Raw genomic sequence first — 16653 nt, forward strand, 5'->3', positions numbered from 1 at the left:
GTCTCTTTTCTGCTTTTTAATTCCAAGCAACCCCGCTAGTCAGTTCTTGGTTATTTATGAGCAATGAGCAATTTCATGTCATTCACATACTTATATGTATACATAATATTCACTCATATATGTAATGTATTACATACATATACAATACATATAATATTTAAATCCATATCTAGGACCTAAAAATGGGAGAAATGCATGCAACATTTATTATTTTGAGTCTGGCCTATTTCACTTAATGTGATCACAAATTATATTCATCAAATGCTATATTTCATCTTTCTTTGTGGTGAGACAAAATTCCTATCTATCTATCTATCTATCTATCTATCTATCTATCTATCTCACAGTTTTTTTCTTCTATTCACTAGTGATGGGGACCTAGGGTTTGCTTTGCTTATACTTTTACATTATAGTCCATCACTGAAGGAAATCAGGACAGGAACTTAAACAGGGCAGGAATCTGTTTGAGCTGGTGCAGAGGTCATGAAGTGATGCTACATATTGACTTATTCTTATGGTTTGCTTAGCTTGTTTTCTTGCAGAACTCAGAACTGCCAGTCCAGGGATAGCACCATCCACAATGAGCTAGGCTCTCCCATCAATCAATAACCAAGAAATGCTCTGTAGGCTTGCCTACAACCCCATTTTATGGAGGCATTTTTCAATTGAGATTCCCATTTCCCCAATGGTTCTAACCTGTGTCCTGTGTCAAGATGACATTAAACTAGCCAGAACAGTAGGTTAAGTTTCTAGGTTTTCCAATTTATTGAAATACAGGTTTTAAAAATATGCCTTAAATGGACCCCCCAATTTTCATTGGTACTTGTGATAATGTCATTTTTTCTTTAATTTTATTAATTTAGGTCATGTCTTTTTTTTTTTAAACTAGCTTGCCTCGGGGCTTGTCAATCTTGTTTATTCAAAGACTCAAATTGTTCCTTCATCAATTCATCATATTGCTCCTTTGTCATTGCTTTAGGTTTTGTCCTGACTTTATTTTATTTTTCTCGCTCCTATTTTAGGTTTGTCCTATTCTTGCTTTTCCAAGAGCCTGTGCTATGAAAGTTCTATTGATTGCCAAGAATGTGTATTCTGAAGTGACTGAAATTCTGTAGATGTTGGTTAAGTCCATTTGATCTTTGAGATTTATTTATATTTGAGATACAGAGTCTCATGTTACCCAGGCTGGCTTTGAACCCAAAGTGTAGCTGAGGATAACCTTGAACTCCTGATCCCAATGCCTCTAACCTCCACCCTCAAGTACTGGGATTATTAGTATGAGTCACCGCACACACAGATGTATAAAGCTATTTAATCTTATGCTTCTTGATTTATTTTTTTGGGGGTGTGTGTGTGTCTGAATGACCACCTGTTTTGGTGAGAGCAGAGTACTGAAGTCTCATGCTATTGTGCTTAGGTCAGACTATGCCTTTATACCTGGTTGTGTTTGTTTTATGAAATGGGGTGCTAGAGTCGAGGCTGCATACATTATTTAGAATTGTAATATGCTCTATTACATATTACATATGAGCCATACTATTGTAATATGCTCTGTCACATGTAACACATGCTCAGTGATTGCTTACTTCATCTACATGGAGTGTCTTCTCTATTTGTGAATAATTTTGGTTCAACATCTATTTTGTTAGATATTAGTGTTCCTGCTGTTGCTTGCTTTTCTAAACCTCCACCAAAATGACAATCAAGATCCATCACAGCTTAGAATGTCCCTTTGCATCCTTATACTTATGGCTGTATTTATCTTTACCAGTGAAGTGTGTTTCCTGTGAGCAGTAAACAGATGTGTGGATTTTTAAACTAATGTGCTAGTCTACATCTTTTGGCTAGAGAATTGAGGCTATTAATATTCAGAAGTATTATTTAAAATTTTGTATTACATCCTATTACTTTTCTGTTTTGCAATTGTTGGTACATTCATTTCTAATCCCCATTGCCAATTATTGTTCTAGAATGGTTTATTTTTACCAGTGACATCCAGAATGTGTTTATCTCTCTTTATAACATAGTATTCCCAAGTATCTTCCATAATACTGGCTTAATGGTTATGTATTCATTTGGTTTGTATTTATCATGCCAAGTTTTTCTTTCTCCTTCAAATATGAAGGATAGCTTTTCTGAAGACTGTAATCTGGGGTGGTGGTTACCGTTTTTTAGAGCATGAAATAAATTATTCCATACCCCCTTGGATTTTAAAGTTTATGTTGAAAATCAGTTGTTATTTTCCTGTCTTTGCCTTTATGCCCAGAATCAACGTTTTTTTTCTCTGTCTTGTGAGTTTAACTACACCATGGTGAGGGGAGGGTCCTTTTTTGGCTTGTTTGTTTGACATTCTAAGTGCCTTTTAGAAAGACTTAATTAATCTCTATTTGTGTGTATACCTGTGCAGGCCAGCAGAGGGCATTGGATCCTTGGAGGTGGAGTTACAAGTGGTTGTGAGCTATCCTAGTGAACACTGAGGACTGACCTCCTGTCTTCTGGAAGATCAGAGAGTGTTCTTAACCACCAACCCATCTCTCCAACTCCTTGATTTTTTTAAAGTGATTATTTTCTGGTAAGGACATGTATTGCTATTTTGTTAGTTATTTTCTGATTGTTTTATGGCTGTTTTGTCTCTTCATTCTCCACTGCTGACTTCCTTGGAAGTCTGATTTGAGGATGGGATTGTCCTGTGCTCTTCATCCATCCTTTTTATTGCTATTTTGTGTATCTGCTATAGAATATTTTTTGTATGTGTGTGTGAGTATATGAGGCTTACACAAGACATCTAATGCTGCTTACTTAACAGCAACTTAAATTTAATGATATACAAAATAATATTTTTACTACCTCAACTTTATATTATTGATGTTATAATGTACATCTTTCTGTATTAGGTACCCATTAACAAATAACTACAGACACAATTAGTTTTAGTGTCTTTCATTTAACTTTTGTACTAAGGTTAATTATGATTATGAATTATCCTGTTTGTATTGGAATATTCTGAATTTGGTTATATACTTACCCTTACCAGAAAATCATACAATTTCATGTTGATTAATGACTTTAAAAAAATTTCTCTCTCCTCCATTCCTCCCAGCCTTCCCTCTGTCATCTTCTCATCTTTCCCCTAGATTCATTCCTCTATTTCCCTTCAGAGAAGAGCAGATCTCCCAGGGATATAAACCTAGCATGGCATAACAAGTTACCACAAGATTAGACACATACCTCTATATCAAGGCTGGCTGAGGCAGCCCAGTAGGAAGAAAAGGGTCCCAAGAGCAGACAAAAGAGTTGGAGACTCCTCCATTTCCTGTTAGGAGCTTCACAAGAACACCAAACTACACTATATATATATATATATATATATATATATATATATATATACATATATATATATATATACAGAGCATATATATATATATATATACATACATACAGAGCATACAGAGGACCCGTACTGTCTTCAGTCTCTGCGAATGTCTATAAGGCCTCCTTAGTTGATTTTATGGATTGTTTTTATCTTTAACTCCTTTGACTCCTACAATTCTGCTCCTATTCCACAGGGTTTCCCAAGATACACCTAGTGCTTGGCTGTGGGTCTCTGCATCTGGTTCGATTAGTGACTTTTTACAGTAATTTCAAGACTTTCCTGTAGAGCGTTTTATAGGTAGCTGCTGAGTCTGCAGCTTGGCTGATTGCCAGTTTCACTTGCATGGTTCCCTGGGTTCAATCCTTAACATCACATAAACCAGGCATGGAGGTGCATGCCTGTAATACCAGAACTTGGGAGGCAGAGGCAGGAGAGCAGAAGTTTGAGGTCCTCTTCAGTTACATATTGAGAGGGAGGAGGCTTGCCTGGGATCCATGAAATACTGTCTCAAGATGAAGGAGAGAGATGGAAAAGATGTTTTTATTATAAGACAAGTGAAATCTCTACAAACACTTTCATTCTCAGCTTTTATTTGTCTGGTGTATTTGATCTGTTACTGTTACAAACTATTTGAGCTCATGGTTTTGATCCAAGGGCTGATAGTGATGACAGGCTGTTGGAGAACCCTGCTATTAAGGTCACAGTCCACCATGTCCAGACAGCTCTGGGAGCTTGGAGAAAAATGGAGGACTCCATTTCTCAGCAAGGCTTCCTTTTGTCTGCCTGACTTTGTCTGGAGTGTCTCTGAGTATAGATGCCTGCCCTTACTTGGAAGATGAGCCTGTTCAAAGCTTCCTGCAAGCACTGCATAATTCAGCACAAAAGTCTTGTTCTTCCTCTGCCCATATGATCATTAGGTGCTGTGTGTTATGACCAATCATCCCTTTCTACCCAGAACCCCAAGAGCCCTTATATACCCTACCCTCAGAACAATAAAGTGAGCTGTCTCTCTGAAGCAGACTCTTGGTGGTCCTTTCAGTCATACTCATGGCCACCTAAATCCTGCTTTCCCTCTTCTGCTCTCTCCACCCTGTGGGCCAGTGGCTAAAGACCCCGAGGGAAAGGGAAACCCATAGAGTTCTGTCATGTTTCATAATAGTTTGTCCTTTTCTCTTTCTTTCCTTCTTAAAAAGGCAACAGTGTATACTCTTGAGGGTGCCATGCTGATGACATCATACAGTCCCCATTCCTCAAAGGCTCAGAAATTGAGAGATGAAGTTTCTATCCCCATAATACCTCTCAGTAGATATTGCATTTCAGCACAGGAGCCCTTGGTGGGGGCATGCTCAAGCATAGCTCAAACTGGGCATTCTGCCCAGGACCTCCGTTGTTTATGTCCATCTCACATGGGAACACATAATTATTCTCTCTCCAACATCCCTGGCTTCCTTGTTCATCCCACTAGTAATTCCAAATTCCAAACTCCCAAGGTTTGTGAGATTTAAGACAGACTGCTTGCAATTTCAAGTGTACATCCAAACAATGTACTTTCGATCTAGATGGTGGAGTTGGCACCGAGTACACATTTCCATCCAGAAGGGAGATAAGCAAGTCTAAAGGACTAACCGGCTCAAAAGAAGACAAAAACTCAAAAGAACTCGTACACTTCCAAGTCTGGCATCTTCTACACATATCTTATGAGAGCGCCTATGAATTTGCTGATGGGCAGTTTTTGTCTGTTGTCTGTCTCTTTCCATGATAAGTGTTGCATGATTTCTAAGTACATTTCTGAGGTCCTTACTGAAAATCATAGCTTCTTTAGACTTCAGTGCACTGAATGATTTCTGCCGGAGCTCTAACTATCTGTGGCTTTACCAGTTGAACAAAGGGATGTGAAGAGCGTGGTATTTCTGGCCAGTGAGCATGCAGGGTGTACCTGGGGCCCTCTGCTGCAATAATTCTACCTTGGAAGTGTTGTGGACCTGTGATTCCTGGGACTCCCTGAGAGGTTTCTGAGACACTGTTGAAGCCTTTTGCTTACTGCTCGGATGATTGGCAAACACTTCCGCTAATCTGCCCTTACTTCCTGGCCTCACCTTTACATGCTTTGTCTTCCTGCCTTCCCTGGCCAAGTAACCCCTTTGCATCCTTTTGCCCATGAGTCTCATTGTAAATATTGTTAAAAGTAGCTAGTAACACCATGCTTCAATCTGAATGCATTGTTTGTAAATCTCCATCAGCAGATACCATCGTTAATAACTTCAGCTTTTTATAAAGTCTTAGACATGGATGCAATTCAGCCACACTCTTCAGATGATGAGCCAAGAGCCTTTAGTCAGCTTCTAGTATCATCCTCATTTAGTTTTGAGCCTAGTTCCCCAGTATTTGAGCCCTCAGAATTGTCAAAAAAAAAAAAAACCACCCACTTGCAGCACTGCAGAATGTCACAGTTGTGAGCATTCTCAAGCCTCCTCCAGACTCATCTGCTCATAACTCAGTTCCCAGGACACACTCTCACATTTCAGATGTTCGTTGTTAGCAATGTTTTCATTTCTGTACCAGTGTAGGACTTTTGTTTTGTTGTTGCCAATTAGTTGGTATCACAAACCAAGTGTGTTATAAAGAAAATCGTTTGTTTTGGCTCACAGTTCTGTCCCAACACTACAGTGTACCACCTGATAACAGACTTCTTAACTAGAGTCTCAAAGTGATGCAGGGCATCACATAACAAGGGGCAAGCAACACACATGTGTCTATGTGTCTTCTCAGATCTGTTTATGTAGTCACAGATACTCAGTCATTGAGACTTCTCCATGATGATTTTTTTTCCTGAATCTCCAAGCACTGTCTTTGTAATACCATAGTATTCTCTTTCTTTTCTTTTTTTTCTTTCCTTTCCTTTCTTTCCTTTCCTTTCCTTTCCTTTTCTTTCTTTTCTTTGAGACAGGGTTTCTCTATATATTCCTGGCTGTCCTGAAACTCATTCTGTAGACAAGGCTGGTCTTGAACTCAGAGATCTCCCTGCCTCTGCATCCTAAGTGCTGGGATCATCCAGCTATTTTAACACTCTTACTAGTTTATAATGGAGATTAACTTTCAACATAAACCCTTGGGGGTACTCCTTCAAACCCTATGTAAACCAGTATCAGGGAAAGTCTTTCTCTCCTGCTTCTGGACTCCATAATTGGTAGGGATTGCTTCTTTGACTATGTTGTCCCACTCTATCCTGACCTGCAGGGTTTGTGTTGGGCAATCTGCTGATAGTTTTACAATGAGTTACTTCCTAGTGAGTAATGTTTCCTTGTTGTTCTCAAAGTTCTCTATTACCTTGGCTTTTGACAATCTGATTATGTTTCAGAGATGCTATTTTGGTAATAAACCTATTTAGAATTCCCTTGGTATCACAGATCTGGGTCTTAATCACCCTCCTTATACATGGTAATTTCAGTCAGTAATTACGCTTTCTGGCACTGGGCCATTCTACACTCCTGGAACTTGTCCAGTGTATACAATGGCTCACCTGATAGTGTCATAGACCTCATATAGGCTTATTTTTTTCATCCATCTAGTTGGAAATCTCAAATGATTCATCCTTGAGTGGTTGATTTGTCCTTCTGTCTGACAGTCTGCTCTTGAGGATCTCTGTCAGTCAGGGTATTTTTTAGCTTCAGGATTAAAATCTTTTGCCTCTTTTTGATTTATTATTTCTTTGGTAAGCTTTTACTCACTTGTTCTTTCCCCTATTTTGTTTTATTATCTGTTTCTGATCTCCCATGGTTCATTGAGATGTTGTGAATAAGGCAATTGTTCTGAGTTCTTTTGTCAAGCAGTTTCTAGATTTCCATTTCCTTGAGGTTTTTTGTTTTGTTTGTTTGTTTGTTTTCCTGAAGCATTATCAACTTTCTTGCTTGGATAATGCCTAACTGGTTTTTCACAACCTGTGTAACTTTGTGTTGTTGTGTTTGTATTTGAATTATTACTTGTTTCTTCCATATTTGTTAGTATTTTTTTTTGTCTCATTTTTGTAGGTAACCACCCCCTTCTCCCCAATCCGTTTTTAGTCTCTAGATTAATGGTGCTGCCTCCTGAATCATAGTCAAACAGGACAACAAGTCTCATGACTATCATCAGGTCAATGCCATATCCATGGTTGGAAAGCATACTATAGAGGCACAGTGAGGCATGGGTCCTGTCAGTTCCTGAATATGCCCCTGATGGATATATGGGGGTGGTCTTTTGGTGGCCTAGGCTGCCTCCAAGCTGCAGTGGAACAGGAGTGGGTAAAGGACTGTATCAGGAAGTACATTTGGATCTCTGTCAGGTCTGTCATAGGAGGTGCCCATGGGCATGGCATTAGATTCGTAGGGGCCTAATCAAGAAAGCCTCTAGGCAGGTTTATGATGGGCAAGACAACCTTGAATCATGGTAGAGAGTGGCAAAACCAATTGATGGGAATGCTTCAATGAGTGCAGTTGGATCTGAAACTGAAAGGTCTATACTAGGGTACAGAGGTGGATACGTAAGAGCCTTGGCAGAAAGGATGGGATGCAGGGCTGTGGAAAATGGAGTTGGAGTTCAGTCCACAGTCATGAGGCTGCTTCAGTCTAAAGTGTGACAGTGCTTGTTGGGCCTGTCACTCATGTGCGATCTTGCCTTCTCAAAGTATCCCTTCTTGATCTTGGCATTTTATAATATCCTAGCCAGATTCCTAATCTCCTCCAGATGCATGCTTGACATTGGATGATTGCCAAATATTTGCCTCTGTGCAGGGAGGTAAAGATAGATTGGTTTTTTTATTCTTCCACCATACTATTCACTTGCTTTATCTTTATGCCTCTTTTGGATGCCCATAGAAAATGGACAGAGGGTGGTGGGGAAAGAAAGGATGTGGGGAGGATGATTAGAAAGCTATTGTAGGGCTCTACTCAGATGGATTTCCCATGATTCTTCTGACTCATATTTTCAGAGCCTTTCTGTAGTATAAATCCTTTGTGTTGATTGGCCTGGGAAGAAACCCAGCAATATGTTCTCATGCTGAGTTGTGCAGAATTTATGAGTGAGATAAAACTGCAGTATGGGCTCACTTTAATGTATCCTCCCTTCCACTCACCCTCATGACTGCTGGCATTGATATGGCTATGAAGGTTTGGGGGTCCAGTAAGTAGAAATTTAATTAGAGGAATATACTCGATATAAGTTTGATTGGATGTGTTTATGCAGCCCTGTGACATTCTGCCAGCACCAAAAATCAATGACAGAGCCTCTAAGCCTTTTTATTTCCTTTATTTTATACTATTCACATTCCATGGCTGCCTCTGTAGTCCAGATCTGAGTCATCCCCATATCTTCCCACATAGGCCTCTCAGGATAGCCTATCCAAGCCCATCTTCCATCTTACTCCAGAGAGGACCTTTAGGAAAAAAATACAATTGATGTTCACAACTTCTGATTATAAAGCTTGGTGATGGCCTCTCTTGTCTACACAACAAATATCAGCTTCTATAGCCTACTTTTAATTCTTTCCCATTTTTTCTTGGTCACTAGTGCTGAGGGTAATACCTGGGGGGGGGGGATCTTCTTAAAGGAGAAGAGGAAGGAATGAGGGGAAGTTCTGAGTGAGTGGATGATGGGAGGATAGGGGGAGCTAATATTGGAATGTAAAGTGAATAAATTAACCGTTGTTTTAAAAAAGAAATTCCTATTATGGTTGAAAAGTAGCTCAGTGGTTAAGAGCAGTGACTGCTGCAGAGGACCGGAGTTCAGTTTCCACAGGTGGCCCATAGCCTTCCATAACCCTGATTCCAGGGGATCCAATAGGCAAGTACATGGTGTACATACATAGATGCAAGCAAAACAATAAGACTCATAAATTAAAATAAGATTTAAAACCATTTTATGCCTGCTATTTCTTTCTTAATAAACTGTAGTCCTATACAACAACAGGTCACAAAATTATAACCAAATGATAGTATGGGTTCTTCTTCAGTTTTTATTCTCCTGGAACTGACTTTTCTGCTTTCCTGTGGCTGTAGCTCTAAGAAGTGTTTTGTATTTTCATATACCAACCTGTGGGCTTGATCAAGCAGGACTGAAAGGTGATGTTGACAGTAACAGGTTTTTTGTTTTTTGTTTTTTTTTTTGATCAACCCTGTACTGGAAAGTAATGCTATGTAGTAGAAGACCATTAATTAAGGAGTTTATGAAGGGTTTGCTAGTGTAGGTTTAAAATAGTGTCTGGTGACTGGGGAGGTGGCTCAGTGGTATACAGAACTTGCTATTTTTGCAGGACTCAGGTTTGATTCTTAGCGCCCACATAAGGACTAACATCTGTTTATAACTTCAGTTCCAGGGGGTTTGACACCCTCTTGGCTTCTGAAAGCACCAAACACATTCATGGTACATATACATATATGCATGTGAGAATCCATACATATAAATAAATATATACCAATGGATTATGCTTTAAGATCAACAATTGACAAATAGGACCTCATAAAATTGAAAAGTTTCTGTAAGGCAATAGACACTAGCAACAGGGCAAAATAGCAACCAACAGATTGGGAAAAGATTTTTACCAATTCTTCATCTGATAGAGAGCTAATATCCAAATTATACAAAGAACTCAAGAAGTTAGACTCCAGAGAACCAAATAACCCTATTAAAAAGTAGAGTACAGAGCTAAACAGAGAATTCTCAACCAAGAATTCTAAAATGGCTGATAAGCACTTAAAGAAATGTTCAACATCCTTAGTCATCAGGGAAATACAAATCAAAATGACCCTGAGATTCCACCTCACACCAATCAGAATGGCTAAAATAAAAAAGGCAGGTGACAGCAGGTGTTGGTGAGGATGTGGAGAGAGAGAAACACTCTTTCATTGCTGCGGGGGGGGGGGATTGCAAGTTGGTAAAACCACTTTGGAAATCAATCTGGTGGTTCCTGAGAAAATTGGAAATAGTTCTACCTGAAGACCCAGCTATACCATTTCTGGGGGTATACCCAAAAGATGCTCCAACACATAACAAGGACACACGCTCCACTATGTTCATAGTAGCCTTATTTATAATAGCTAGAATCTAGAACAACCCAGATGTCCCTCAACAGAAGAACAGATACAGAAAATGTGGTACATTTACACAATAGAGTACTACGCAGCTATTAAAAACAATGACTTTGTGAAATTCTTAGGCAAACGGATGGGACTAGAAAATACCATCCTGAGTGAGGTAACCCAGACACAAAAGAACATATGGTATGCACTCACTGAGAAGTGGATATAAGTCCCCAAACTCACAATGCCAATGACTCACTCACAGATCATATGGAGCTTAGGAGGAAAGAAGACCAGTGTGTGGATGTTTCAGTCCCGCCTTGAGTGGGGAACAGGATCATTGTGCGAGGTGAAGGGAGAGGGGAACCAGGGAGGGAGAGAGGAGGGGGAGGAAATAAGGAGGCAGTATCAGGTACTGGAGGGGATGGAAGTGAGGCACAGGGGGTCAGGAGAATGAATAAAAATATGTAGCAGGGGGCGGAGGATGAGGAACTGGTGATAGCCACAGGAGGGTCCCAGATACCAAGGAAAACAGAGGCTCCCAGGATCCAATGGGGATGACTTTAGCTGAAATGCATGCAGAGAAGGGAGAGATAGAACCTGTAGAGACCACCTCCAGCAGAAAGGCATGGACCCCGGTTGAGGGATGAGGGCTACCCTCCCAACTCAAAGTTTTTAACCCAGAAATGTTCCTGTCCAAAGGAAGAAAGGGAATAAAACATGGAACAGAAACTGAAGGAAGAACCATCCGGGGACTGCTCTACCTGGGGATCCATCCTGTCTGCAGACGCACTGTTGCTGTGGTCAAAAGGCTCTTTCTGACAGGAACCTGGTGTGGCTTCTCTTTGAGAGGTCTGGCCAGCAACTGACCAATGCAGATGTGGATGCTTAGAGCCAACCATCAGACTGAACCCAGGGAACCTGGTAGGGGACTGGCAGAAGGACTAGAGGAGCGGAGGGGATTGCAAATCCATAGGAAGAACAACATCGGCTGGACAGACCACCCAGTGCTCCAATGACTAGACCACCAACCAAAGAGTGTTCAGAGAGGGATCCAGGACTCCAGATACATGATGTAGCAGAGGATGGCCTTTCCTGACAGCAATGGGAGGGGAGGCCCTTGGTCCTATGGAGGTTTGATGCCCCAGCATAGGAGGATGCTGGAGTGGTGGGGCAGAAGAGGGTAGGTGGGTGAAGGAGTACCCTCATGGAGGCAAAGGGGAGGGAGAGAGAGTGCATGTGGGAAGCAGGGTTTGTGGAGGGTAACTGGGAAGTGGGATCATATGTGATGTAAACGAATGGAATGATTAATAAAAATAAAAAATAAATAAACAAAACAAAAATCCTTATAATTCATTGTACCTACCTTTGCAGAAGTCTTGCAAGGAAAGGATGGGAAAGCTCTCTGACTCTCTTGCTTGCGTTTGAGGCTCTTTTCTTCCTACTGGGTTGCCTCAACCAGCCTTGATATGAGGTATGTATCTGGTCTTATTGCAACTCGTTTGGTTGTTATTCCTGCAAGGCCTCTTCTTTATGGAAGGGAAACGGAGGAAGAGTGGATCTGGGAGAGAGGGGAGATGGAGGCAGGGATTGAAAGGAGTAGAGGGAGAGGGATACCCCATCACTACAGTTGGGGTGTAATATACATGAGAAGAAAAATAAATAAATTAACAAAATAAGGAAAAAATTAAAAAAAGAAGGCAAGCTGAACATTCATTTTTCTGTTTTCCAACTGCAAATGTTGTGCCAGCTCCTTCTGATCATACTCTGAAACCAAGAAAAAATTAATTCTTTTTATCCTTAAGTTGCTTTTGACAGGATATTTTATCACAGTAAAGAAAGGAGTAACTAATGTATAAACTATTAAAGCTTATTGAAGAAGAAACTGATAACTTTAATAGTTTATATTTATTAAAGTAATTAAATTGGTAGTAAAAATTTTTCATAAGGAAAACTTAAGGCCAAAATGATTCACGAATGGAAATTCTATCAAATATTTAAAGAAGCAATACTAAACCTATATAAACTTTCCAGAAAATTAAAGTCAAGAGAATAGTAAATAAATTATCCTATAACCATCATAATATCCTTTAAAACTATTATTTTTTTATTTCGTTTGCCTGTATGGATGTCTGTGTATCATATGTGTAGTTGGTGCCCATAGAGGCCAGAAGAGAGCACTAGATCTCTTGAAACTGGACTTACAGAAGCTAGGAATTGATCCTGGGTTCTCTTTAAGAGAGCTCCGGCACCGTAGCCATCATGAATGACACGGTAACCATCCGGACCAGGAAGTTCATAACAAACTGTCTGCTTCAGAGGAAACAGATGGTCATCGATGTCCTTCATCCTGGGAAGGCAACAGTACCAAAGACAGAAATTTGGGAAAAGCTGGCCAAAATGTACAAAACCACACCAGATGTCATCTTTGTGTTCGGATTCAGAACATACTTCGGTGGTGGCAAGACAACTGGCTTTGGCATGATCTATGACTCTTTAGATTATGAAAAGAAGAATGAGCCTAAACACAGGCTTGCAAGACATGGCCTTTATGAGAAGAAAAAGACCTCCTGAAAACAGCGAAAGGAATGCAAGAACAGGATGAAGAAGGTCAGGGGAACTGCAAAAGCCAATGTTGGTGCTGGCAAAAAGTGAGAGGAGATTGGATACAGCCAAAGGAGTAGATCTGCGGTGACTTGATGTTCTGCTGTGATGTGCAGATTTCTGAGAGGAACAAATAAACTAAAAAGCTTCTATGTAAAAAAAAAAAAAAAAAAAAAAAAGAATAGCTAGTGATCTTAACAGCTGAGCCACCTCTCCAGCTCTGGCTTCATATCATCTTGATAACTGTCATAACTTTAGTGTGAACTGTTCCCCATAGGCTTGTACGTTTATAGTCTCGGCTTCTGGGCTGTTTGGGGAGGCTCTGGAGCTGTTAGGAAATAAGAGTTTTGCTGAGTGTTGCTGGGTGGGGCCTTGGGGTTTATAGATTAGCTCCCCTTCCTGATCACCCTCTGCTTCCAATACAATGTTGGCAGCTGCCTCTCACTTCAACTGCCATGCTTTCCCCAGCTAGGAGAGACTGTATCTCTTTAAACTGTAAGCCAGAATAAACCCTTCTTCCCTTAAGTTCCTTCTTGCCAGGCATTTTGCTACAGCAACAAGAAAAATAACTAACACAATATCTAATCTCGATTGCAACGTTGCAAGAAACTAAAGCTGTACACTGAAAACCCTCATAAACATAAATGTAAAAATTATTATTATTATTATTATTATTATTATTATTGTAATGTGAGTTCAACATAAAAGGACACTCAACCCTGAATATGTATGTTTTACCTCAGGAATTTAATGTTGGTTTAATATTTGAAATAACAATGAGTTTACCATATTAATGGCCCCCAAAAGAAAATCCGTAGAGTTATTTCAATTTGATGAATAGGAAATATTTAATGAAACACAAAATGCATTCCTCATAAAATATCACCACAGCATCTAGGAACAAAATGGAACTTCCTTAACTCTCAGGGGTTTTTATGGAAACCTAGAGATTAATGTTCTCTTTTAGGATGAGGAGTGAAGTGAGGGTATCTACTTTCACTGCTTCTAGTCATCAGTGAACTCAAATTCTGATAAAGACAAAACAAGAAGAAGAAGAAATAAAAAAGAACATATATATTGGAAAAATAACAGATATAATTGTCTTTATCTGAAGATATTTTGGCTGTCTTTGTAAAACATCTAATGAAGTCCATGTAGAATGTACTAAAATTAATGACATTAGCAGAGAAGGAGGAGTACATGTAATATAAAGATTAAGTACATCACAGTGGTTAACAAGTTAAATTGACACCTGTGAAAAAAGCATTTTAGAGATGAAGAGGTGTGGTAGCTTGAATATGCTTGGCCCAGGGAGTGGCACTATTTGGAGGTGTGACCTTGTTAGAGGAAGTGTGTCACTGTGGGTGTGGGTTTTAAGACCCTCCTCTTGACCACGTGGGAGTCGGTCATCTCCTACCAGCCTGTGGATGAAGATGTAGAACTCTCAGCTCCTCCTGCACCATGCCTGCCTGGATGCTGCTGTATTCCCACCTTGATGATAATGGACTGAACCTCTGAACCTGTAAGCCTGCTCCAATTAAATGTTGTCCTAATAAGAGTTGCCTTGGTCATAGTGTCTGTTCACAGCAGTAAAACCCTAACTAAAGCAAGAGGTCAAGATATATACACCCAAGGTTAAAAATCAGTGCTGAGAGAAAAATGAAGAGATAAATTCAGAGAGATGCCATCTTTATGGAGGAGAAGACTCTGTGTCATTAAGATGTTAGTTTTCTCAAAAAAATAAATCTAATGATTCAAAGCAAACACAATAAAAATCCAATTAGATTTTTATTTGTAAAAGATGATATGGGATCCCACACAGCCCAAACTGACCTCAACCTCACTAGGTAGCTTAGAATGAGCCTGCGTTCCTTTTTTTTTTTTTAATTTTTTTATTGGATGTTTTATTTACATTTCATATGTTGTCCCCATCCCCCACCCACCCAGGAACCCTCCTATCCCCTCACCCCTCCTCCTTCTTCTCTGTGGATGTAACCCCTACCTAACCCCCACTCCCACCTCCCCACCCTCAAAATTCCCACCCCCTGGGGCGTCCAGCCTTCATGAGGTCAAGGATCTCTTCTTCTACCTATGCCCAGCAGGGCCCTCCACACTTACGTATTCAGCTGAAGCCCCACCAAGTGGGGGTAATTTGGTCCTTCTTAGAAGGAGCAACAAAATACTCAAGGGAGCAAATATGGAGACAAAGTGAGGGACAGAAACTGAAGGAGGGGCCATCTGAAGACCATTCCACTTGAGTATCCATCCCATATGCAATCACCAAAGGTAGATGCTGATGTGGAAGTCAGGAAGCCCATGCTGATAAAAGCCTGATATAGATGTCTCCTCAGAGGCCTTCAAGAGTCTGGCATATTCAGAGGCAGATGCTCACAACTAGCCATTGAACTGATAATGGGATTCTCAATGGAGGCGTTAGTGTGAAGACTGAAGGAGCTGAAAGGGTTTGCGGCACCATGAGGAGAGCAACAATACCAACCAACCACAGCTCCCAGGGTCTAAACCACCAGCCTGGGAGCACTTAGGGAGGGATCCAAGGCTTCAGCTGAGTATGTAAGAGCCTGTGTTCCTAACACTCCTGTCCCACTTCCCAAGCACAGAAATTACAGGCGTGTGATATCATACCTGGTTTCTGGCAGTTTCTTAAAGATGTAAAAACATGTTCACATGACATCTATCTATTCTGCTTATTCCTATTTACTCAAGAGAAATAAAAGCATGTGTCAATACAAAAGCCTGTTGACAAACATTCACATGAGCAGCAATATTTGTACTAGCCCTAAAAGGAAATAACTAAAATGTCCATTAACAGGTAAAGGAGTAGACAAACTATGGCATATTTCTCATCAATAAAAAAGAATTAGCTCTATGTGCATAATAAATATTTATGAGTTTGAAAATAATGGTGGATAAAAAGAATTCATTTATCTCTGCATTATTTATTTATTTATTTATTTATTTATCATATATATCTGGTATGCTGTGTACTTGTGGGATGTGTGCATGTGTGTTACATGCTGAGCTAGTACCTGTGTACAGATATGTAAAGATGAAAACAACACATCAAATGTCTTCCTCTCTCACTGTCTGTCCTATTGCCTTGAGACAGGGTCTCTTGGTGATATGGAAGATCACAATTTTTAATGCTAGGCTGGCAAGCCAAGAGCTCTCAGGATCTGCTATTTTCAGTCCCTATTTGTCAGGGGCAGCCCTGTTTATACACTGAAGGCCTAAAATCAGCAATAGGCCTGACATACATGCCTGCTAACACAAAGTCTTGGGTCTCTTTGGAAAAACACTGAAATAGATAACTAGAAGCTATTATAAACAAGCAGCTTTGGTGGAAAATTGCCAGGCTGAATACATAGACCTTGTAGATAGGTAACCTTGGTGGATAGTACCAACTTAGATAAGGACAAGTAAATCATAGGCGGAGTCATAGTGATCTGTCCCCCGAACCTTCACCCAGTTGACATTCTGTTCTGGAAGATATCTGTACTCCCCCTGAACACCTATGTTCCTGTGTTACCCCCTTCCCCACATCCTGCCTTTTTGTGTATATAACCCATGTGTAAAAAAGTAAAAATTACAGCTTGATCAGCCTAT

At 40.1% G+C, this 16653-nt stretch overlaps 1 pseudogene; it reads left to right on the top strand.

The window, feature by feature from the left end:
• The first annotated feature begins 12671 nt into the window (after nt 1-12671).
• LOC114608903 lies at nt 12672-13181 on the top strand (annotated as a pseudogene).
• The last annotated feature ends 3472 nt before the right edge of the window (nt 13182-16653 follow it).

The sequence above is a fragment of the Grammomys surdaster genome, unplaced genomic scaffold, assembly GCF_004785775.1.
Source record: "Grammomys surdaster isolate TR1022 unplaced genomic scaffold, NIH_TR_1.0 125941, whole genome shotgun sequence".
Taxonomy (NCBI): Eukaryota; Metazoa; Chordata; class Mammalia; order Rodentia; family Muridae; genus Grammomys; species Grammomys surdaster.